The sequence below is a fragment of the Bos javanicus genome, chromosome 2, assembly GCF_032452875.1.
Source record: "Bos javanicus breed banteng chromosome 2, ARS-OSU_banteng_1.0, whole genome shotgun sequence".
Classification (NCBI taxonomy): Eukaryota; Metazoa; Chordata; class Mammalia; order Artiodactyla; family Bovidae; genus Bos; species Bos javanicus.
In genome coordinates this window covers 84,986,387-85,010,154 of record NC_083869.1, presented here as the reverse complement: position 1 = coordinate 85,010,154, position 23,768 = coordinate 84,986,387, and the positions used below count along the sequence as shown (strand labels likewise).

The following is a 23,768-nucleotide window of genomic DNA, read 5'->3' as shown; positions in this document are numbered from 1 at the left end:
GAATGCTTCCCATGTCATTAAAATTATTTGGGAACATAGTGTAATAACTACATAATATTCTATATAATGGCTGTGTCATTATTTCCCTCTTCATCTTTTTGGACACTTTTCTAGTTTCAAATTATTGCAGTTCATGAGACAATGACCACTGAATTTATATAATCTCTGATGCCACATACTTCTTGACCATACATCTTATTTTGCTTATTAAAACATTTCTTTCATATACAAAATAATCTGTAATTTTCTGTTATTTATGGTATCCCCCACCTTGTACTGAAGGAATTCTTCAGTGCTGTACTGAAAGGATTCTTTACTGAAGGAAGTTGTTAAATTTAAAAAACAAAAGCTTTTTGAAAAGAGATTGTTATTTACGATGTTTATACATAAACTCCAAAACAGATTAGAAGGTAAAATGACAAATCCTGATGATAGCTGTTCATAATGGAAATGCTTGCAGGTCCTTAAATATAGTTTGGTAGGAAAGGGCGGCAGTGAATCAAGTTGTTACAGTTTGTTCCAGGAAGGGCATTTTGGATGAATGCCATCTACTTTTACAAATATGTCTTGTGATTTTAGTTTTATTTTAGTTTTATCTACTCTGCTTTCCCAAACAGATTGCCAAAGCTGAAGCAAATGTATGTAGTACAATAAAAGGAATTGATATAATTTTAATTTCTTTAGTAAAAGGCAATTCTTTTTCTCCAACATTGTTACTTGAATTTTAATGAAAGTACTAAATTGAAGCCTGGTTGAGTCATGTTAGATAAACTGGCTCCAAGTGACTTCTGAAGTTAGTTCATCTAGCCAACTGCTTTCCTAGTGATTGTCATTAATCTACTTAATATTCATATTTGTCACCAAAATAAAATTCTGAAAACTTCTTCAAATAATCCAATGATTTAGCGTCTTCTCTATTGAGAGTAAAGGCAACACTTGAATCTGAGAGTTTGCCAATAGTGAGTGAGTACTCTGTGCCAGGCACACTGTCTCCTTGCTTTTTATAGCTTTACCATCCTCTCAAAATTGTGCTGGTTGTACATTGTTATTATCCCCATTTTATAAATGGGGATGAGTGAGCTGAAGTTTGTGGAAGGTTACTCATTGGGCCAGTGTCACACAGCTAACAGGCATCCGTTTTGGCAGCAGAACCAGTGCTTTTCTGTGCTGCCTTCAAGCTGTCAGAAAGTTCTTAGTCATATAAACTCACTAAATGAAAAAACGTCTTAAAATGGATTAAAAATGTTAAGAAAACAGAATTAACAAATTTAGTGTGTGACATAACTTCTAAGCAACACAGAACAAACTTAGATATTTAAAGATGTCTTTATTCTCTTTTAAAAAGGGAGCATAATTAATTTAGAGGGAAAAAAAAACAAAAAACCTTAATTTTTCACTCTTCCTGGCTAGAGATCTTGACAGCTAGGAGTGCAATTGCTATTATTGTGAGTTTGTCTGTTGTGTGTACAGATTCATGCTCCCAAATTCTCCATTCCCACCTTTTATAAATACCATATTTAACTGGGAAGAGGAAAAGTTATTTTTGGCAACACTCGTAGAGCAAAAGTAGCAACTCAGTGGGGCATGAAGGGATATACTGACCTGAAACAGAAACTGTAGGAATGTGCCTAGCGTTTAGGTTCAATTCTGTTTAGAATGTGGGTCTTCAATAAGAGAATTATTCAGATTTTACTAGGAGACAGGAAAACTGCAAAATGAGATCTGTGTCTATGTAAATATCTATGACTGAAATAATGTGCTGATATTTTGTGCTTCTTATTATTGTTGTCATAGCCAAAAATAGCAATTAGATAGCTGTTTAGATATCATTAGATAGCTGATAGGGACCCAATGCTAAGAGGACCAGGCTGCTTTCTTGAGAACAGCCTGAAACAATAGTTTCATGTCAACAAAGATTCACAGATATAATATCTATACAGTAGATGTGGTGATAAAAGTTCATCACTGAATTATCAAATATTAAAATTCAAGGGTTTCTTTGCAAGTTGAAAGATACACATTTACCGTGAGTGAAACAAGGACTGCTTTTTGTTCCTGAAAGTAAACTTCTAGGAAATTTTACTAAAATATCATTCTAAGAGGTGGTACAAGCTAAAAGAAAAGACGGTCAGTTCAATGTAACAGATAGATTGGTGCATTGCTGACAGACTCAGAGTGAGTTATTATGAAAAGTTAAAGATGTTAGTTCAGACATTCAGTCAATAAATTGTTTCTGGCCCCTAATCTTTGGAAATGGTGTTATAGAAAGCCATTTTGTTATCAAACCCTGGGGTAGGAGGCTCCCAAACATGACCGATTCTTCCATCTAGAGTTTACCAGAGTTTCTCAGGTTACCTGTGGTTAGTCAGATCTATCACAGACACTGATCATTTGTAAATTAGAATAAAAATAAGCTACTAGAAGAATGAAATGGAGTAAAAAATAAGATCCACAAAATATAAGCCCACATTTTTATTATTGTATTGAACAGACTTAAAATTACTCTTGACAAATTTCTGTAAAAGCTTGTGAAGGCTCATGTGTGATTTCTGTACTTTTCTCAGGTCATTAACAGCCAGCTTATGACCCAGTGCTGACCCATGGCCCATATTTTGAGGAACACTGTTCTAGATTTGAACACAGACAGACACTTTTTTTTCTCATGTTAGTGTCCCTTCCTATCTCTTCATTTTCCCTGTACTTGTTTGTCTTCTTATTATATAGTTTTCCTCTTAAGATGGATTGGAAATAATTAACATGAAGATTGTTAGGGTAGGGAACACTGCAAAGGTACAAAGAAGCATGTTTCTTTTTGAGTTTTCTACTAAAACAAATTCACAAAATCAAATGTGACATTTATATACATGTATACCTCACATACATATACACATATTCGGTCTATTAGATCTTGAGATTATAGGTCAGTGTGGTTTAAGGACCACTGGTACCAGAGTTAGCTTGGGTAATTGTGTAACAACGAGGACTCCTAAGATCCTTATGTCCACTGAATCAGAATTTCTCTGATTTGCTCTGTGAAATTTAGTCTAAAGTTTAAACATGAGCCTCACCAGGTGATTCTAGTACACAATGGAATTTGAGTTGTACTCTGTCAGGGTTTTTAGAAATCTCTGTGTTAGAGTCTACATTATCATACACTGTGGTGGTATATTAAAATGCCAATTCTGAAATGTCCACTAATGTGAATATATTGGAGTCTCTCTATAGGTGCTTGCAGCAGAGGATCTCCAGGATGTTATCATATTGATTGCTATCTCAAGTGTGTGTGTGTGCGTGCGTGTGTGTGTGTGTGTGTGTTAGTTGCTTAGTCGTGTCCAACCCTGTGTGACCCCATGGACTGTAGCCCACCAGGCTTCTCTGTCCATGGGATTCTCCAGGCAAGAATACTGGAGTGGATTGCCACTCCCTCCTCCAATCGCAAGCATTAACAAAGCCTTATTGAAAAAGCATTATGTTCTCATTTTTTAGACAGAAACACAGAACACACACAAATATAATAATTCTGCATCCTTCTCTATTGTAATAATTGTGCATCTTTTTCATTTTATTTTCAGAGCTTTCATGCCTAAAATCTATTCTTTAATTCACCTTGCTTTATAATAATACAATTTTATTTGGAATAAGAACTAGCATAGCAACAGAATCCAGTAAGCATGTAATTAACTGGTTATTATGAATTGAATGAGGCTTGTGGGATTGTATATAATTGTATATAATATGTTAATATTTCTTTTAAAAACACTTGTCTTTACATTAATCTGAACTTAATACAAAATGTATTGATAAGGAAAAATACTACATTTTTAGGTGTTATTACCAAATTAACCCATATGGAAAAATAGTGTATTCTTAGAGCTCTAAAATACACATCAATCAAATAAAAGAGATTCCACTATAGCTGTATCTTTAGTTCATTAGTGGAAATGACTTTTTTTTAAAAAAAGAAACACTTATTTGTTTATGCCTTTCAGAGTTTTAGGCACATTATACTGTGTGTATGTATTTGTCAGAAAAGTAAGGGTCATTTATTCTTGTTTATGAAAGCAGAGAATCAGAATCCTGGTATTTTGACTTGAATGGGCATTGATAAAGAGATTTCCTTATTCATTTAGGATAAGAAAATCAGTTCTTTGGGGACTGTACTCTTTTCCTAAGCGTAATGATAATTTCCCAGGTAAAACTGCAAAACCATAAGGAAGTAACAGGCCCATACTTATCTTTACTGGACTGTGAGTAACCCAGGAATGTTGCGGATGTGAAATTATGCAGGTTATTGGAAAATCTTCCTTTGAGCTTTTCAACCTTGCCATGTGTGCCCTTGATCAAATTACTCCACCTCTCCAAACTGTTTCCTTGTATTAAGGATAGCAACACCTCTCAGAATTGCTGGGAGAACTCTATCAGTTAATGATTCTGAAATATCAGCACAGTTCTTGGCACTGGTGAGTGGTAGGTAGTTATTGCTGGGAATTATATAGCAGTGCAGAATGTGTGGATAAGCTTTGATGTCATGTAAACCCTAGCTTTGAAATTCAGCTGGTTTCTTGCTATGTAAGTAACAGCAAGTAATTCAATCTGTCTCTCCCCCATTTAATTTGTGAAATAGGGATTGTAGTGACAATTCCAGAAGATTATTTTGAGGATAAAATGAGGGAGTGTGTGCCTGGCACATAGAAGTTTCTTAATAGATAGTAGATGATAGCCATTATTATTTTTATTGTATTTGATTGCTACCACTTTCTAAGCTAAATTAAAAAAAAATATATATGAAAACATGTTTCATATACATGTGTCTCCTTGAGTTTAGATTTGAGGGTTCTCCCCCTGATTTTTTAGCAGCTGTCTCACTTTAAAATTTATTTTCAAAAGCTTTCTGATTTATACACAAGCCAATATGTATTTCCATTGGAAGATTTTGGGAATCCGAAAACAGAGTGATGATGAAATGAGCATTCATCTGGCTGCTTTGTGAACACAATGTTGAAGAGAAAGCAGGCAGTTCAAACTGTAGCAGATAGCAGACACTTGCTGCAGGACTTCAATAATGCATATGAGTGATGTCAGACTCAGGCATGCAAAAGGCATAAACACAAAGGAAAATCATAATGGGCTTTTCAGGAAAAGGGTTGTTGCTTCCTGATGTGCTAACCTGGATTCTGTTTTGTGCTTTGGTGCCAGCATAAAGATAGCTGGCAGAGACACTGTTGAATTTTTCCATTGCCAATTTGTATTATAATCTGCGAATTGTGTTTTGCTCTTCTCTATGCTATGCTATGCTATGCTAAGTCACTTCAGTCGTGTCCGACTCTGTGTGACCCCATAGACGGCAGCCACCAGGCTTCCCTGTCCCTGGGATTCTCCAGGCAAGAACACTGGAGTGGGTTGCCATTTCCTTCTCCAATGCATGAAAGTGAAAAGTGAAAGTGAAGTCGTGTCCGACTCTTAGCAACCCCATGGATTGCAGCCTACCAGGCTCCTCCATCCATGGGATTTTCCAGGCAAAAGTACTGGAGTAGAGTGCCATTATATTCTGTGAACTTTGGGGAAATAAGCTACTTTAGTTAAGTAATGTCTTTAATCACTTTATTTAATTTATGTGATTAATTCATTCAGCAGCCACAAATCACAGTTCCACCCACAGCAGCCTTGCTTAGAATGCTGAGAACTGTGATCATCAATTGGCCTTTCAGAACGAGAGCTTAGGAAAGGCAAAAGGGACGTTTCCATTCCCTTATTCTTAAGCTTCCTTTTCTCTCCCTATACACTGATGCTGAAAATGTCCAGTCTGTTATCTTTCCATGGCCTCATCTTTCCCCCACTATGTGCTCTAGTCACACTGGTCTTCCTTCAGTCTTTGAAAAGGTCATGTTGTTGGATGGACCTAGAGACTGTCATACTGAGTGAGGTAAGTCAGACAAAGAAGGAGAAATATCATGTGACATCCCTTATATGTGGTATCTAAAAAGTATCTTACAAAACAGAAAGAGACTCACGGACTACGAAATGAACTTATGGTTGCTAGGGTAGGGGTGGGGAGGGATAGGGACTTTGGGAAGTTCATGTCCACACTGCTATATTTAAAATGGATAGCCAACAAGGACCTATTGTATAGCACATGGAACTCTGCTCAATGTTATGTGCCAGCCTGGTGGGAGGAGGGTTTGCAGGGGGAAATGGATACATATATATGTATGGCTGGGGCTTTCCTGGTGGCTCAGATGGTAAAGAATCTGCCTGCAATGAGGGAGACCTGGGTTCGATCCTTGAGTCAGGAAAATCCCCTGGAGGAGGGCACATCAACCCACTCCAGTATTCTTGCCTGGAGAATCCCTATGGACAGAGGAGCCTGGTTGGCTGTAGTCCATGGGGTCCCAAAGAGTCGGACACAACTGAGCGACTAAGCTCGCATATGTGTATGGCGGAGTCCCTTTGTTGCTCACCTGAAACTACCACAGCGTTATTAACCTGCTATACCCCAATACAAAATAAAAAGTTTAAACCTTGAGGGGAAAGAAAGGAGAAAATAAATGAATAAACAAATTGCAGAAAAAGAAAAGGTCATGTTGCTTCCCATCTGACGGCTTCTCCACAGCTCTTGGCTATCTGGAAAGAGCTCTCTCTTCTCTTCTATCCCCTCCTCCATTCCTAGTCATCCTTCAGGATTTAGTCCACACACCAACTCCTTGAAGAAGCTTTCTCTTATTCTCTGACCTGGGTCATGTCCCCAGCTCAGCCATTTCCTTACCACCTTCTCTTTTGCCTTAGTAGCATGTATCATAATAACAACTAAAGAATTTATGTTTGTTATTTTATGTTTCTCTCTCTTTCTAAAATAGAAGCTCTGCAAGAAAGAGCAGGAGCTATGTTTGCCTTGTTCACATATGTTTCCCAGTGCTGGTGCCAGATGATAACATAACAGGCAAAAAAGCTAAGGTATTATATGGATACAAAATTGACATTAATGTGCTTTACCATTTTATTTGTTGCTGTTGATTTTTTTTTTTTTTTTGGTGTTTTCTTCAAAGGTGTGGTTTAGAGGAAAGAATGGCATATGTAACTTTCAAGGTCTAACACTATTTCCCTTTGGTTGTATCGTCTTATTACAGTAGATTACTGTGAGTGAAGAGGTACTGGCTATGAAAGGGTATATGTGATGGCCTTAAGGCTAAGCTGTAACAGTCATCTTATCTCCCTTGCTCCACTCTGTAAGTTTCTTTCTTGATCAACTTGAGGAGATCTATATTCCATTATGACAAAATCTTGTGCTGTGAGGAAGAAGATTTCCTTTACATAGGAAAATAGCCTGTCACCCATGAATGTCAGTGACACATGGATGGACCAGAACCTAGAGTTCAGCTAAAGTGGCATATCTGGAAAATGTTACAATATTGGGAAGGCAAGGAATAATGGCTTAGAGGGCCAGAGTGATGGGAGCATCAGGTGGGTCCAGGGACCTGAGAGTGAGCGGAGGTAAGGGTTAAACAGACTTGGGGTGAAAACAAAAGTGCTGACATTGTTGAGAAGACTTATTCATAGGCTGTAGCCATCTTTCATGCCAACAATAGGAAACATATTCATCTTTTCTAGCTTACTTTTTCTAATCTCCTAATGGTGACGGAGGCTGCCTTGGTCCTGATGGCCACCTATTAATCAGTGAGGACACTGGCATTTTCACAGTGTTATTTGAGGGAGGCGGTATATTGTAAAAGAGCTTGGGTTTGGGTCTATTCAGATCTGACTTTAATCCTGGCTATTATCACTTCCTCTCTGTGAGTCTCCATTTCCTCATCTGTGAAAAGTGAAGAGTTAGTCACTTCAGTTGTGTCCAGCTCTTTTCAACCCCATGGACTGTAGCCCGTCAGTATTCTCTGTCCATGGAATTCTCCAGGCAGGAATACTGAAGTGGTTAGCCATTCCCTTTTCCAGGGGTCTTCCCTGACCCAGAGATTGAACCTGGGTCTCCTGCTTTGCAGGCAGATTCTTTACCATCAGAGCCACCAGGACGGCCCTTCCTCATCTGTAAAATGGACCTAATAACACCACTGACCTCAGTTTTAAAGCATGGTTTAGAGCATTCATTAGAGACTATTTTTTAAAGCATTTACTATGGTTCCTGGTACAGAGTAGGCATTCCATACCTGCTTGCTATTATTGTTGTTTGCTAGGACACACCCAGAAATCCACAATGCTTTGCCTTAAGATGTGACTGGGTTTGCATGTCCAGTAGAGGGTGGGCAGGGTGATGGCGGTTCTGGAATACCAAGCTTGCTGTGGTCACTCATTCTATTCCAGAAACAGTCCAAGTTCTGAAGCTTCATGGCAAACTAAGTCTCAGTGGAAAGGAAATTACAGCCACCAAATGTAGCATGGAGCTTAAATCTAGTCTGTCCCACTTCACAGCAAAGCATGTGACAAATGAGGCATCTCATCTTGCTTTCCTGGAAGTTTTGCTGGAAAGAGATGGTCTTGTAGCCTTTGATTGCATTCACCCAATTCAGCCAGTACTTCAAAGTTGCGACAACAGCCCAGTGTGCACAGAGTTTTATGAAGCCCATTTCTCCACTGAAGAACAACACATCTGACTAGAGAGTCTCCCACCACAACTGCTTCCTAGAGTAAGATAGCAGCACCAGCTAAATTGGTAACTGTATCTATTTTTGCTTTAGAAGTAAGGTCTGAAAATAACCTCTGGATTGATAACCACATTTAGGGGTTTTTGTGAAAGCAGTTTGATATATGAAAAAGTTTTAGTGCTTGTTTAGTGTGTGTTTGAAATCACAAATCCACAGACTCCATTCTGGATTGGCTAGGATGCTGTGAGCCTATTTCAGTAACTTAAATGAAGGCTGTATCTGATTAATGATAACAGTAAATTAGACTTCCCCATATAGTGGCCACTCTTTTCTGAGTAAGTCAAACAGAAAACCCCCCTCTCTGTGATAACAGCTTATTGACATCAGGCCACTGTGTGCGCGAGTGTATGTGTGTGTGTGTGTGTATACCCACAGAACTCGTTCTTTGGAATTCTCCCATGGAAAAGCAAAGGAAGGAAGTGAGGGGAGGATGGGGCGATTGCATCCTGTGCTTGACAGGGGCGTGGCCACGGCTGCCTCAGCCTCAGGGACACTGGTTCATGATTGTTTTTTCACTTTGGATGCCTCAACTGTGATAAGTCTTGATGAAAGGCAGTGGCAGCTCTCAGTTCATAGCTGGACAGAAGTCTCCATAGTGGCCTGCCTGAGTCCCACTCAGTATTTCATTTCTAGAACTTCGGGGGAAGAGGAGCAGCAAGAGCTTCAGGAGTGGACCTGCAGCTTCTCCCCACCACATTAGGACTCCAGATCCTCTTAGACTTCGGTTCTGGCCACTCCTATGAATGAAATTGCCAGTGGGCACGCTAGGTGCATTGTTTTAAGGAAAATGAAGTGTTTCTTCCTGTTGCTTCCTAAATCTGATTTGAAATGATGGATTCTGCCCTGGGGAAAGCAGAGATGAACTCTTTGGAATTTTTTGAGGTAAGGTATTAGAAAGTTCTGTGAAATGAATTCCACTGTCTGATTTCCATGTCCAACTGCTTGGGATTTACGGTTCTCTCTGCCTTTCTCTTTGAAAAATTCTTAATACTGTCCATTCTCAGCTTGGTGAGGAACAATTATTAACAAATTATCTGGTGCATTTATCACGTTTAGTCATTTGACATCTCGACATAAGAGATCAGTGCTGGGATTAACGCTTTTGTGAAACTTTTACAAACATCTATACAGTCCCCTCACTGTGAATTTCTAGAGTTTCACTGGTTTTAGATGAATTATTTTACTGTGATGTTAAGTACAGGTTCTACCTACAAGAACGCTTTGAAAATGCCATTAGACTGAGTGAAAATAGATTTCATGACAGGTCATCTGCCTCTGGAATAACAGTGTTTTTGATGGATTTAAAAACTGTTCTCTCTGGGAATGAGATGTTAAAACCGATTTATTTGTAATGTAATATTTTTGTGGAAAAGTATTCATTCATATGAATTCACATTCTAGAGAGTAATGATATAACAATCTTACAAAATAATTGTAACTCAAGAATAAAACCATGTTTTAAAAAGATATTTTCTTGTGGCATCTGTGGCAAACTAGCCAAGTTTTCTATAGACCTTCTGAGTCTGCTATAATTGTTTAGAAACTGAGATGAAGGCAGGGAAAAAATTTCAATTCTATTTTAATTTTTCAAATGAAAAAATTTATTTTTTTGGTTACGTACCAAAAATGGTTCTCAAAGGGGTTGGGGATGTTATTTTTTATTGGCATATAGCATATTTAGCATTTAGTGCCTGAGAGCCAGGAATCCTTAACTGTTTGTATAATGTACTGGACAGATACTTACAAAGAATTATCCACTAGAATGCCAGGAGCATCCTTATTGAATAACATGCTCAGTTTAATGAAAAGGAAATTGATGATGTAGTAAAGATTCAGGTGAGCAATCTAATTTCTGGGAAGGTTATCAATCTTCTGATAAAGCCATTTTGGGGCAGGACCCAAGGGAGTAGCCCCTTCCTCAAAATTATTCTTTAGAATCAGTAGCAGTAACTGTTCCAGAAAGATTGCTCCCACATGTTCCTGATTTATATTTTCAGAACTCGTTTGGATTAACTCCGACAAGTATCTGGTTCACTTCGGTAAGGGCAATAGCCTTCTTTAAATAAAGTTATCTATTACACTTTCCAGTCCTTATTATAAGTTCTTTTTACTGAGCTTCTTAAGATCAAAGTAGTAATTCACCCTGGACCAAAGGATGGTTTGGTACTAAACATTATATTTTATGATGGTACATTTCCCAGGATCTTCAGTTATCATGTCCAGTGTAAAAGAGACATTCTGAAGGATCTAGAGGTTGCTTTTAAACTTCTTTTAGTATTAGAAGGAATTATCTATGAGTGAGAGCTTAGTGTATTCATAAAAAATAATCAGAAGAAAGAAAAGGAGGATATGTAGTCAAAACAGTGCGATTTCTGGTGACTTTTTAGGCACACAGTGGGTGACAGAGATTCCTAAGTTGGAACTGTATTCAGTCTTGGATTTACTGTGTATGGAGATGAGGGTGCCTCTGCCCGTTTCTTTCTTTCTTTCCTTTTTTTAATACTTAATTGGCTGTGCTGGGTCTTTTAGGTGTAGCCTGTGGGAGCTAGTTCCCTGATCAGAGACCAAACATGGACCCCTTGCACTGAGAGTACAGAGTCTTAGCCACTGGACCACCAGGGAAGTCCCTACCTGACTTTTTTTAAAGCCAGGCTTAAAGCTCATTGAAAGAGCTTTCAGCTTTGAGTGACCCTCTCTCCAAGAACTAGGCAGATACTCTATGTGGGAGAATGTGCTACATGGCATAGTACGTGGCATAATGTGCTATTAATATCACTGTACTGTTGCTGCCTGATCATTTGGCATCCTTTGTCTAAGAAAGAAAAATTTCCAAAAACATATAAATAAGTATGCTTTTTTGCTTTAATTGTATTTTTGAAAAATCAGAATAAAATAGTTTCTTTAAAGGAAATACATTTAAAAAGTTTAAATAAAGTTGGGAAATTGTGCTTTCTGAGTATTAAAGACATAGCTCTTTTTAAAAAGGATGAAATAGATTTAGAAACCTAGACATGTGGCTCCTAGTATATACCAGTTTCACATTCTATACATATGTCCTCCCTATAGAGTTCTGAGCTAGGAGTGCTAATATCATTTTATGGAAGAAAGAAATGGAGTATTTGCAGTTTTAAGACTTGCCCAAGGTCATACAGTAAATGGGAAAAATGGACTTTAAACTTAGGTCTGCTATTTTATGAAGTTCTAGGATCTTAGCATCACCTAGCAGCCACAGCCTGGTAACATGGTTATCACGCAGTATAGTACTTTCATTGCACCTGTAATAAATGGTATGTACCTAAAAACAAAAAAAAACATACTTCTATTGGTGAATAGAGGGTCCTTGTGGACTAACTGCTAGTGACATATTAAATATGCTGCATTAAGGATTTTGTTGAATTACTAAGTGATGGAGAATCAGAACTTTCTGTATTTGTTGATTAAGGTTGAATGTGGGGATAGTTGGATTTTCAGGAGTTGTTTGAATAAAGAAGGGGGAAGGAGGAGAATGGTGAACTTAGTGAGGGTGATGGTTGGGCTTGGAGAGAGTTTAGAGGCAGATGAGTCACCTCCCAGGGTCACTGGATTGAAGAGCCTGGAATTGGTTCAGAGCCTTGTGCTCTAAGGGTGGATATTTATAGCTTCGGTGGCTCTGTCTGCACAGGAAAGATGGCGATGGGAGGAAGGTCATGTTTAGGTTATGGCTCCAAGGCTTGTGCTGGGCCTGGGCCTAAAACATCATGGTGCACCATCCTCTCTATCCTTGTACAATGTACTCTGTACACTGCAGCCAAAGGATTTTTTTTTATTAGATGCAGATCATGTCACTTTCCTGCTTTGAATTCTCCAGTGACTTTCCATTATCCTCCAAGTGAAATCCAGACTCTTCACTGTGGTCTAGATAGATGGTGTGGCATAGCATTGAGAAGTGTGGCTTCTGGAGCAAGATAGCCTGGGTTCGCGCTGCACATACTAGTTTTGGGATTTGTAATGCATTTCTTAACTTCTTTGTGCCTTAGTTTCCCTATTATTAAAAATCTCATAATGATACCTCAAAGGATTGTTAGAGGCTGCAATGAGTTAATAAGGCAACACAGTAGAACAATGCCCAGTGCAAGGTAAACTCTCTAGTGTTTATTACTATCCATGTCTGCAAGCTGGCCCTGCCCACCTCTCCCAGCTCATCTTCTCCTACTCTCTGCTTCATCATTCACTCTGCTTCGCTTTATTGTTCCTGGGAACGTGGAGGGCTTGTCCTGTGTCAGGGTGCTTGGATTTTCCTTTGTTGCAAATCTCCCAGTTGAAAACATTCTCACTTCATTCATGGCCCTGTTCAAATGTTTCCCTCAACAGCCAATGGAAAATAGTATTCTTCCACCAACCTCACTCCCCTCCTGCTCCCTGGCTGTATTTCTTTAAGTCATGTTACCACCACCTGACTTTACATTATATCTACTATACTACCTGGCATGCACATTATTTTGTGTTTGATTATTCATCGCTTTCCCCACTGGACCAAAGTCTCCACAAGGACAGGGACTTTGACTCTCCTATTCCCCCTCAAATGCCTGTCACTTAGAATATGGCCTGCCAGAGAGGGTTTGCTCAGTAAATATCAGTTCAGTTCGGTTCAGTAGCTCAGTCGAGTCCAACTCTTTGCGACCCCATGAACTGCAGCACGCCAAGCCTCCTTGTCCATCACTAACTCCTGAAGTCCACCCAAACCCATGTCCATTGAGTTGGTGATGCCATCCAACCATCTCATCCTCCGTTGTCCCCTTCTCTTCTGGCCCTCAATCTTTCCCAGCATCAGGGTACTTTCAAATGAGTCAGCTCTCTGGATCAGGTGGCCAAAGTATTGGAGTTTCAGCTTCAACATCAGTCCCTCCAGTGAACACCCAGGACTGATCTCCTTTAGGATGGACTGGTTGGATCTCCTTGCAGTCCAAGGGACCCTCAAGAGTCTTCTCCCACACAACAGTTCAAAAGCATCAATTCTTCGGTGTTCAGCTTTCTTTCAGTAAATATGTGTTGAATTAATTTTGAATTTCATTTCCACCATCACTTCTGTAATTGTTTTCTTTCTGTTTTTAGGCCTTAAAGTCTCCCTTCTAACTTTTGTTAGCCTGTCATAGTTTTGCCTCAAATTATGGACCTTTAGAAAAATATCATTTACCTACTATTTCTCATGAAAGTTCTTTAATAATAGGAAGTTTTGTTTTAACCTGTAAGCTTTGGTACCAGGAAGGGAATTGTGGTATTTCGGTGTCATTGTTACATAATATTCCTAAAGTGGATCTTGTGCCAAGGTGTTTACCAAGATACCATATGCTGACCATGCTTGACCCTTTAAAGGAGTTTAGGCTTACATTCTCATTGTAAAAGTATAATTGCTGGAGGAAATATAGCCATGCAAACTGTTAGGGAAAATTATGTACTGACAGCAGTGTATACTTCATTTTTAAGTCTCAAATTTTACAGAGTGCCTAATTCCTGCTTATATTTCTAACATGAAATTGACTAAAACTATTACAAATTGCATATTTTTTTCACAATGATATTTATTATAAATTTTTATAATAGCCAAATAAAATAGAGTATTTGATGTAAGTAAACTTTTAGTGATTTTTCCATTTGATGTATTATCAAGGAATTTGAGTTTCCTATAGAAAAACATTCAGCTGAGGAAAAAGATAAATCTTAATTTAGAAATGCTCTGAAAGTCTTCATCAGGAAAAAATCTTGTTTAATATGTTTCAAAGACCTTTGTGAGAAATTGATCATGTGTTCTGAGGAAAGCTAATTCATCTTTTTGTGCATTGGTGTGACAGCCTGTAAGATATAAACAGAGTTGAATGTCAACTAGGCGTATCACTGATTGAATTAATACAAAATTATAGTTATATAGATTGAGAGTTTAAGTAAATTGATCTTGTTAAGTTAGTGGAATAGAACTTAGCAATATTGTCCTTGGTTTTCTCTATTTTGAAAAAGACATAGATCTCTTTAAAAAAGGTTTTATGCATTCCTTGGTGAGAATTTTTTTCCTCCTTTGTATATTTTAACAGTATAATACTGATATTCACTTAATGCTATAGCATCATAATTAAAAGAATATATGAAGACATCTCTTACTCAACTAAATATGACCACCTACTATGTGCCAGATATTGTTCCAGTTACTTAATATACATCAGTAAACAGAATAGACAAAAGTTCTTGACCTCTTAGGGTTTACCTCTTGGAGAGGAAGACAGTATACAAATATATAGATTATATACTGTGTTAGATAGTGATAGGGTTTTGGAAAGGAAATTGAGTAGGGTAAGATACTCCAGGAATGCTAAAGGCAGTCAGGGTAGATTTCATTGAGATGGTTATGTGCAAGCAAAAAAGAAAAATGATTTAAGGAGAGGACTGATCCATATGGATATATGGGGGGAAAGTTTCAGACAAATAGATCCTGAGGCAGAATCCTGAACAGAACTTTGAGGATACTGCAGAGGAGGAAAAAAAATGTTCCTCTATTCTCTTAGGTTTGGCTACCAGGCCTGCAAATTAGACTGACAGAAGACAGATTAAGAGGAAAAAGGATACACAAATTTTAATAACTGTTAAAATTTTTATTTCTACTTACACGAAGCCTTCTTGTACACGAAGACCAGAAAGAGTGATTAAACTTGGGCTTATATGCTACTTTAACAAAGGGCAATAAATTGTGGAGACGTAACTAGACAAAGGGAGTAGGAGTTGGCTTCTAGGAGTGGTAAATTGTGGGAAGGTAAATATAAGGGGGGAACTACTGGCAGTTAAGGGTTTTTAGGAAGGTTTGTTATGCAGACTGAAGCTAGATCCTTCTCCTTTGGTGAGTAGTGATTGAGTCATTTTACTCTTTCTAGTATGGAAGAGGAAGACTTTAGAGATGGAAAATTGGGTCTTGCTTTTAGATTTAAAGAAGAGAGCAGAAAGCTAGTTACTTTTAGCTCAGTGACATATTTTGGCATGGTGTACTTGGATCCCCTTCACTATCAGGGAGTCCATTGTGGCTGGAGTGGATAGAGTGTGTACAGGGGCAGAGTAGGGAAAGATGAACTCAGAGCTGTAATTTTTTGAGGGGTGGAGACCGGGGCTGCCAAGTCCTGTAGGACACTGTTCACCTCTGTAAAGACTTCGAATTTTACTCTGAAAGAAATAGGGATCCATTTTTTACATGTAAACATTATGCAGGCACGTGTGTCTGACTCTTTGCGATCCCATGGACTGTAGCCTGCCAGGCTCCCCTGTCCATGGGATTCTCCAGGCAAGAATACTGGAGTGGGTTGCCGTTTCCTTCTCCAGGGGATCTTCCTCACCCAGGGATTGAACCTGTGTCTCCTGTGTGTCCTGCTTTGGCAGGCGAGTCTTTAACCACTACACCACCTGGGATGCCTGTGTTTAAAATGAATTCTTCTATAAACCCTCTCTGACTGAAACTCTTGGGAGGTATTTACTGAAATGAGTCCAAGTATTTCTTCTCACTGATCTGTTGGTGGTTCCCTCACTCCTTCCTTGTCAAAATGAGGGTTTAACTGACTAGTTTAGGATCAGGTATTTTATAAAGGAAGTTGCTTAGCAGGGCCTCCAGCCTCTGCCCAGCATGTATGGAGGTCTGAATGTTGAGGAGACCTCAGGGGTATGGTTTAGGACTTGGTTATAAATTATGTCACCCAGCATGGATCTACTGAAACACGTAATTTGGATTGAGCTCTACCACTCCTGGTGAGGCCTCCTGTGGAGACAACAATAACACACTTCTCTCATACTGTGGGTGTGTATGGCATTGAATCAGTATATGCACCCCACTCCACTCCCCCATCCCCATGCCAAATGCTCCCTTGTTCCCTTGCAGGCAGTGAGACACAGACTTCAGTGCAAACATCCCCAAGGGCAGACCTTTCCCTCCTGTAAACGTATCTTCTCAGCCCCTGTTGCTTTTTCTGTCCTGTAATGTGCTACTGTCTTTTTCTCTCATTTCCAGCACATTATAATCAGCAAAACTTTCTGGTCTCTCTGAGAAAAATGCCATTCAGGTAGTTCCAAAGCCACAGTCACCAGTGGGGACATTCTCATTTGATAACATGGTATCATCATTGCAGTCTCTAAATATGTCTGATATACACACTCTTTTTTCTTTTTTCCCCACTCAGAGAGGGTGTTAGTGTACAGAATTGGGAATCTAGGGACATCGGGTTAAAAACAAATGTAAAGTGTGCCCATTCATGAGGCAGTTTGTTAGGGAATTCTCATAGCGCTTAATAAGACTGGTGCTCTCTTTGGTACAATCAGTGGTAGAGTCACCCCTTCCCTGCAGCTTAGTTCAAATCTCAGTCATTATCAGAGTTTTCCTCTCACATAACTTGCCTAGCACTTGCAGGTAAATTTGCAGAGTTTTAACAGTCACACAGCCCCTGTGAAGGTGTGTTTTTGCCCAGGTCTAGAATGATCATTTTGTTTCAAATTGTATTAATAGTTTAGGATTGCTTTCTAAATCCCAAATCCTAGACAAGGCATCTAATTTCTGAGTGTAGCTAGAATAAATTGAGGCTCCTTTATGATCTTATCTAGGATGTAGGGATATTCAATTTGTATCCCAAAGTAATTTTACATTAATTTAGATGTTTATGACATTTTATGAGAAAATATAGGGAGCAATTGCTTTGGAGCAGAAGAAAATTTGTAAGCATCATTTTTCATCTCTGGCACAGTCTGTCATATGGCATCTTTCTCACAAAATTTCTCATCTTTTTTCAATTCCCCTAGATTGGCTGATAGAAATGTGAGGACTTTGAATACTTTTTTTTGTTCCTGTTTTATCTCCAGTACTGTATGGAGGTTTTAGAAATATTAATATAGACATAGAAACATTTTCAAATCCAAATTATATTTGGATATGTTTGATATGTCTGGTCATCTCACCTATATATATTTTTATTATCTTCAAAACCTATTCATAGGACATTTTCTGGAATCCAAAAATCATATAGAAAAAATTAATCTTTAAAAGATTACTTTCACACTATCTCTCTGTGTGAAATATTATGGGGAAGGAAGAGTTTGGTGCATGAAAGACTTTATGCTTATGTTATTTTAGGTCTCAGTGGCATTTTAAAATAATTTATTTTTTAAAATTAATCTTTACAATCATATAGTAAGTTAATAAATATAATTAACCTTCCTTTCCAAGGAAGAAAGGAGAAACAGATTGAAATACCTTAATGACTAGCTTAAATGTGTAGATCTCCGAAAGTATAGCTCCATATTCATCTCCCAAAGACGTTTCAAACTTGATAGACCAGCACCGTATTCATTATACACAGTCACAGGGAATGCTGATCATTCCTCTTTGGTTCTCCTTTAATACTTTACAAAGTATGCACGCCTCTATCCTAGCAGTTTTAGTATTGCGTTGTACCTTAAATGCCAGTCTTTTCCTACTACGCTGCCATCTCCTTATGGCAGGAGATGGGGTATTGGCTTTCATAGTAGTCGGTCAACAAAAACCATTCAAGGGAAGGAAGGAAAGAAAGGAGGATGGAACAAACTGACAAATGAGAGGGAAGTGATTAATGAGATGTGCATGGCAGATGTGACTGCTCAGTTTCCCTGGAGATTACCATGGAACAAGTTTTTTCCACGTGAGGTATTTTTGTAGTATTGTATCAGAATCAACTGAATGAGGTGTTTGCTAAAATTCAGATTCCTGCATCCTGACTCAAACCTACTAACTAGAAATCTGTGTTTTGGAGAATCCCACAGTATTCATTGTGAGCCATGGAGTTAGGCAATCCTTGCCCTGGAGGATCAGTTAGCTGAAGAGGAAGGTGCAGGCATGCTCAGTCATGTCCGACTCTGGCAACCCCGTCGACTGTAGCCTGCCAGATTCCTCTGTCCATGGCATTTTCCAGGCAAGAATACTGGAATGGGTTACCATTTCCTCCTCTGGGGATCTTCCCAACCCAGGGTTGAACCCACGTCTCCTGTGGCTCCTGCATAGGCAGGTGGGTTCTTTACCACTGAGACACTTGGGAAGCAAATGTGTAGGAGATGTTGGTAAATCAGCTTATATAGAGATTTTGTTTAAGACAAGGTAAAACCATGTGGTTTTCATTAAGGGAAAGAGACAGTTTCTCATCTAATTAACCAAATCTGAGAAAGTTCTCTGAGCTACTGTACTCTATAATTAGTGAAAGAGAGTTTTGTGTAGTGTAATCTTATATGCCTGCTCCTTTATTCCTGGGTCCAAATACTTTGTTTTTCCCTTGGAGAAGTAGACTTAACGTAAGTAGTTCTAGTATTAAAAACAAAATTAACTGGGGTAGCCCTAAAGAGTACAGCTGATCTTTGAACAACATGGGTTTGAATTACTCAGGTCTACTAATACTCGATTTTTTTCAGTATAAATACTGTAGTTCTACACGATCCATGGTTGGTTGAAATTGTGGATGTGAAACTACCTGTGGATAAGGAGGAACCCATTGAATATGCAGAGAGCTGACTATAGGTTGATTTTTGACTGCAGAGAGGGGCAGTTTGCCTAACCCCTGCTTTTGTTGAAGTTCCAGTTCAGTCGCTCAGTCGTGTCTGACTCTTTGTGACCCCATGAACCGCAGCACGCCAGGCCCCCTGTCCATCACCAACTCCCGGATTTCACCCAAACCCATGTCCACTGAGTCGGTGATGCCATCCAACCATCTCATCCTCTGTCATCCCCTTCTCCTCCTGCCCTCAATCTTTCCCAGCATCAGGGGCTTTTCAAATATGTCAGCTCTTCACATGAGGTAGCCAAAGTATTGGAGTTTCAGCTTCAGCATAAGTCCTTCCAATGAATATTCAGGACTGATCTCCTTTAGGATAGACTGGTTGGATCTCCTTGCAGTCCAAGGGACTCTCAAGAGTCTTCTCCAACACCACAGTTCAAAAGCTTCAATTCTTCAGCGCTCAGCTTTCTTTATAGTCCAACTCTCACATCCATACATGACCACAGGAAAAACCATAGCCTTGACTAGATGGACCTTTGTTGACAAGTAATGTCTCTGCTTTTCAATATGCTGTCTAGGTTGGTTATAACTTTCCTTCCAAGGAGTAAGCATCTTTTAATTTCATGGCTGTAATCACCATCTGCAGTGATTTTGGAGCCCAGAAAAATAAAGTCTGACACTGTTTCCACTGTTTCCCCATCTATTTCCCATGAAGTGATGGGACCAGATGCCATGATCTTCGTTTTCTGAATGTTGAGCTTTAAGCCAACTTTTTCACTGTCCTCTTTCACCTTCATCAAGAGGCTCTTTAGTTCTTCTTCACTTTCTGCCATAAGGGTGGTATCATCTGCGTATCTGAGGTTTTTGATATTTCTCCCAGCAATCTTGATTCCAGCTTGTGCTTCTTCTAGCCCAGCATTTCTCATGATGTACTCTGCATATAAGGTAAATAAGCAGGGTGACAATATACAGCCTTGACATACTCCTTTTCCTGTTTGGAACCAGTCTGTTGTTCCATGTCCAGTTCTTACTCTTGCTTCCTGACCTGCATACAGGTTTCTCAAGAGGCAGGTCAGGTGGTCTGGTTTCCCCACTCTTTCAGAATTTCCCACAGTTTATTGCGATCCACACATTCAAAGGCTTTGGCATAGTCAATAAAGCAGAAATTGATGTTTTTCTGGAACTCTGTTACTTTTTTGATGATCCATTGGATGTTGGCAATTTGATCTCTGGTTCCTCTGCCTTTGTTGAAGGGCTAACTGTAATTTTAAAAAAACAGTAAATGAAATCAGTTGGGAAATATCATGGATTGCTAAAATAAGGCAAGAGTAAAGATTTTTAAGAATTTTCTTGATTATGATCCCACAATATTCACAAATAGGTATGAAAATTTTATTAGAAGGATTTTATGGCTTTTGGGGTGTGCGCTATGCCTATATATTTAGAGAAAATGTACTGCCAACTAGATTTATAAGAGAACAAAGAATATGTAAGAGACATGAGTAGGCAAGCTTTATATAAACTCTGCCAAACCATTTAGAGAAGAATATTTAAGTACATGCATTAAACATCTCCAATGTTTTTATGATTATATTCCAGCTAGAAAGTTACCTAAATATCTAGAATATACACTCCAAGAATATAAACTTCATTTGTAACTGTAACAGACACTTTAATCTTGGTAGGAAGGAAAATAAGAATGTGAATGAGAAAAGGGGCAAGGAGCAAAAGCAGGAAAATATACCTCATGGAGGCCGAGGTGTTTCTAAGTTGGGAGGAAGAATCTAATGGTCAAGGTGAGAGAAGGTGCTGATAGAAGTGTTTGAGTCAAGGGCACCACCATTATTGCCTAGAACTCTGGGCAAGAAATAAGATATGGGTACAGAAAAGATGACAGTAGGGAGATGGAGAAACCAGAGAGATGGGGGCTCATATCATATGTTCTGGATGTTGTAGAATGCACGGTACCTTGCTCTAAGTCATAGGGTAAAAATTAGAGGATATGAGGACAGATGTACACAGTTCTTAAGAGAAATGGGGAAGGGAAGTGGCCAAGTATAAACAGAACAATTGATAATTGAGTTTAAAGAGCAATGACATTTATTTGATCTCTCAGAATCTTTGTTGAATTAATGGAAGAAATAGATGCATATATTATATCTATATGATAACATCTAGGGAATTTAGAACCCTTTCTTTGGTATAGTATTTTATATTCAATTATTTTTCTTCTTTGGAGTAGAGGCATTTAAGAAAGATTAAATTGCCTAAAATAGATGTTAAATGAGGGTAAAGAAAAACAAGTTACACAATCTGGGAAAAAATATTCTGTCCTCAAATATCCATGAAAAGCAGATCTGAGCAGAGAACCACAGTCACTAAGAAGGTGTTCTTTGGCTAGGTGAGAACGGATTGCAACCTAATTGAAGGTGTTTACCAACTTTAAAACCGACTTTTAAAACTTTTAAAAAGTTTTAGTCTGAAGGACAAATTAAAATCAGTGTTCTTGAAACAAAGACAAAGGATGAGTCATCTATTTAGTTTTTAGAATGGTGCCACCAGGCTGGCCAGAGTTCTGCTGTCTCATGGCAGTGGGAGCTGGAGCTGTGGAGGTTGTGAACACTACTGTAAAATACTGTGACCCTACTCTGTGACCCTACACTGGTTTATTTCTAGGAATTTTATATCTTCAGTTAAGAGTAACTGTCACTCAATGTCAAGAGTGCTACTGTCTGTCAGGGATGATGAATTATCAGAAATATAATCTCATCAGAGAAAATTTTCCATGTAGAATAGCCAGAATATTAACCAACTTGGGTAACTCCTACGTGACAGACACTATGCATGGTGGGAATAAGACCTTCCCCATGAAGGTTTACAGGATTGTTTCTCACTATGACATTTGGGGCTTAAAAGAAAAGAGCAGACCCATCAAGCATCTGCTCTGGGCCTTTTCATCCTAATTCTGATTCATTTCCCATCATATATGGGACGTTTGAGTTCCTTATGAGTCTGAATGATCACGGTACCTTTTCAACATTTTGCTTCCAGAGACTAGGCTTTATTTCTTTAAATATCATAAATTTAACCAAATCGAGTCGTCCATATTGCCTATAAACCAACGATAGGAGCTGAAGTCAGAGATATATGGTTTATGCTAACCCATGAGCTGGTAGGTGATTTGAACACCTTACTCTAGGTCTCTTTCTTGGTTAAGGGTCTGAGGAGGAAGCACCCATAACTTGTTCTCCCTTATTTCTGACTTCTGAGACCAAGGGAGGATATTCATGCAGTGCAGTATTTCTACCTCGAAGTGAATATAATAGGCAAAGAAAAAGTTACTAGTGGCTCTTTTTGGAACAGGAGATGCTGGCACTGGTTCTCTGACATGATTCTCCTCCAGGGAACATGTAAAGGGTTGTGTCAAGCCCCAGGAATCACTTCTGTGTGGAGATAAGTCCTCTTATGATAATTCTCATCTCATTACCCCCACCCTCCCCTCTGTTTCTGCTCTTCAGTGCTCCATCTCCCTAGGGTTAATATGTCAGAAGTGTATACTTGGTTTGGCTTAACTGATGGCTTGGGAGAAAAAGTTTAGTAATAGTAGAAGTGACAACCCTCTTACGGTGAGGTCACACTTTAAGACGTATAATTTTGTGGAAGTTGCATTTTATCGTTGTGATCCTAAAATGAGATTTGTTGTTGCCTGTCTTTCCTGAGGCCTCAAGAGGAAACTGACACAACAGTATTTTCAGAAAACTTCTCATGTGCATGGCTGTCTGGCATTTTGAACAGTTGGACGGACACCTTCTACTCCCTGTGCCTGTGTTCTGCTCCCCTCAGGGTCCAGCTTCCTGAAGCCTTCCATGTGACCAACAGCTAGTACAATACATCTGTTTGTGAAAACATGAGAGTCTCTGTTCCTGTGCAAGCAACTTTGCCCATTAAAGTATGTTTTAGAGAAGAAGCTACCTTTGTTGTCTAAACTGGAGAAGTGATACAGTCTCAGTGATTCTGGTTCAAGTCAGGCCTCATGGGTCTAAATCACTGAATGACTTTTAGGATGGTAATTGTGTCTGTTAGGAATTTTGTTCGGCCACAAATGACAGAAACCCAACCACAGGGGCTTAAATAACTAGGAATTTATTTTTGCCTCAGTAGCAAGAAGTCTGAGGGCCATTCAGGGTTCAAAGGATCATCATGGATGTTTCTAGCTTCTTCCTCTGTCATCCTTAGCTTGTGGCTCTCATCTAAGGAGAGAGGAGGTGGGAGGGGAGAGCAAAAAGATTATTGAGTGTCCTCTTATCAATCTTAATAATAATAGCTCCCCCAGAAGTCCCACCCAGTAGAATTCAACCCACATGCACTGGCCACATGCCACCCTTAGCTGCATTTAAGGGTAACTATTTTAACTGGGTACATTGTTACCTTGGACAGAATTGGGGTTCAGTTGACAAAGAAGAGGCTCAAGGGAGGGGCAGTGAGCAGCATCTGCCCCGAGGAGCCACATGCCATCTTTCAAATCAGTTTTAGGTGATACTTGAGTGCCTTCTAAATATCAGTGTGGTTGTATTTCTGTGATGGAATGGAGTGGATTGCCTTG

At 39.0% G+C, this 23,768-nt stretch overlaps 1 protein-coding gene across 2 annotated transcripts in view; it reads left to right on the top strand.

Moving 5' to 3' along the window:
* HECW2 (HECT, C2 and WW domain containing E3 ubiquitin protein ligase 2) overlaps window positions 1-23,768 on the top strand; it is a 445,768-nt gene that overhangs the window by 247,911 nt on the left and 174,089 nt on the right. Inside the window, exon 1 of one of the 2 annotated variants that reach the window (XM_061440789.1) lies at window positions 8,745-9,533. The exons of the other annotated variant lie outside the window; for it this stretch is intronic. The gene's annotated coding sequence lies outside the window, so the exon portion shown is untranslated. Of the gene's footprint in view, window positions 1-8,744; window positions 9,534-23,768 lie in introns of those variants that run through there. 2 annotated transcript variants of the gene reach the window in all.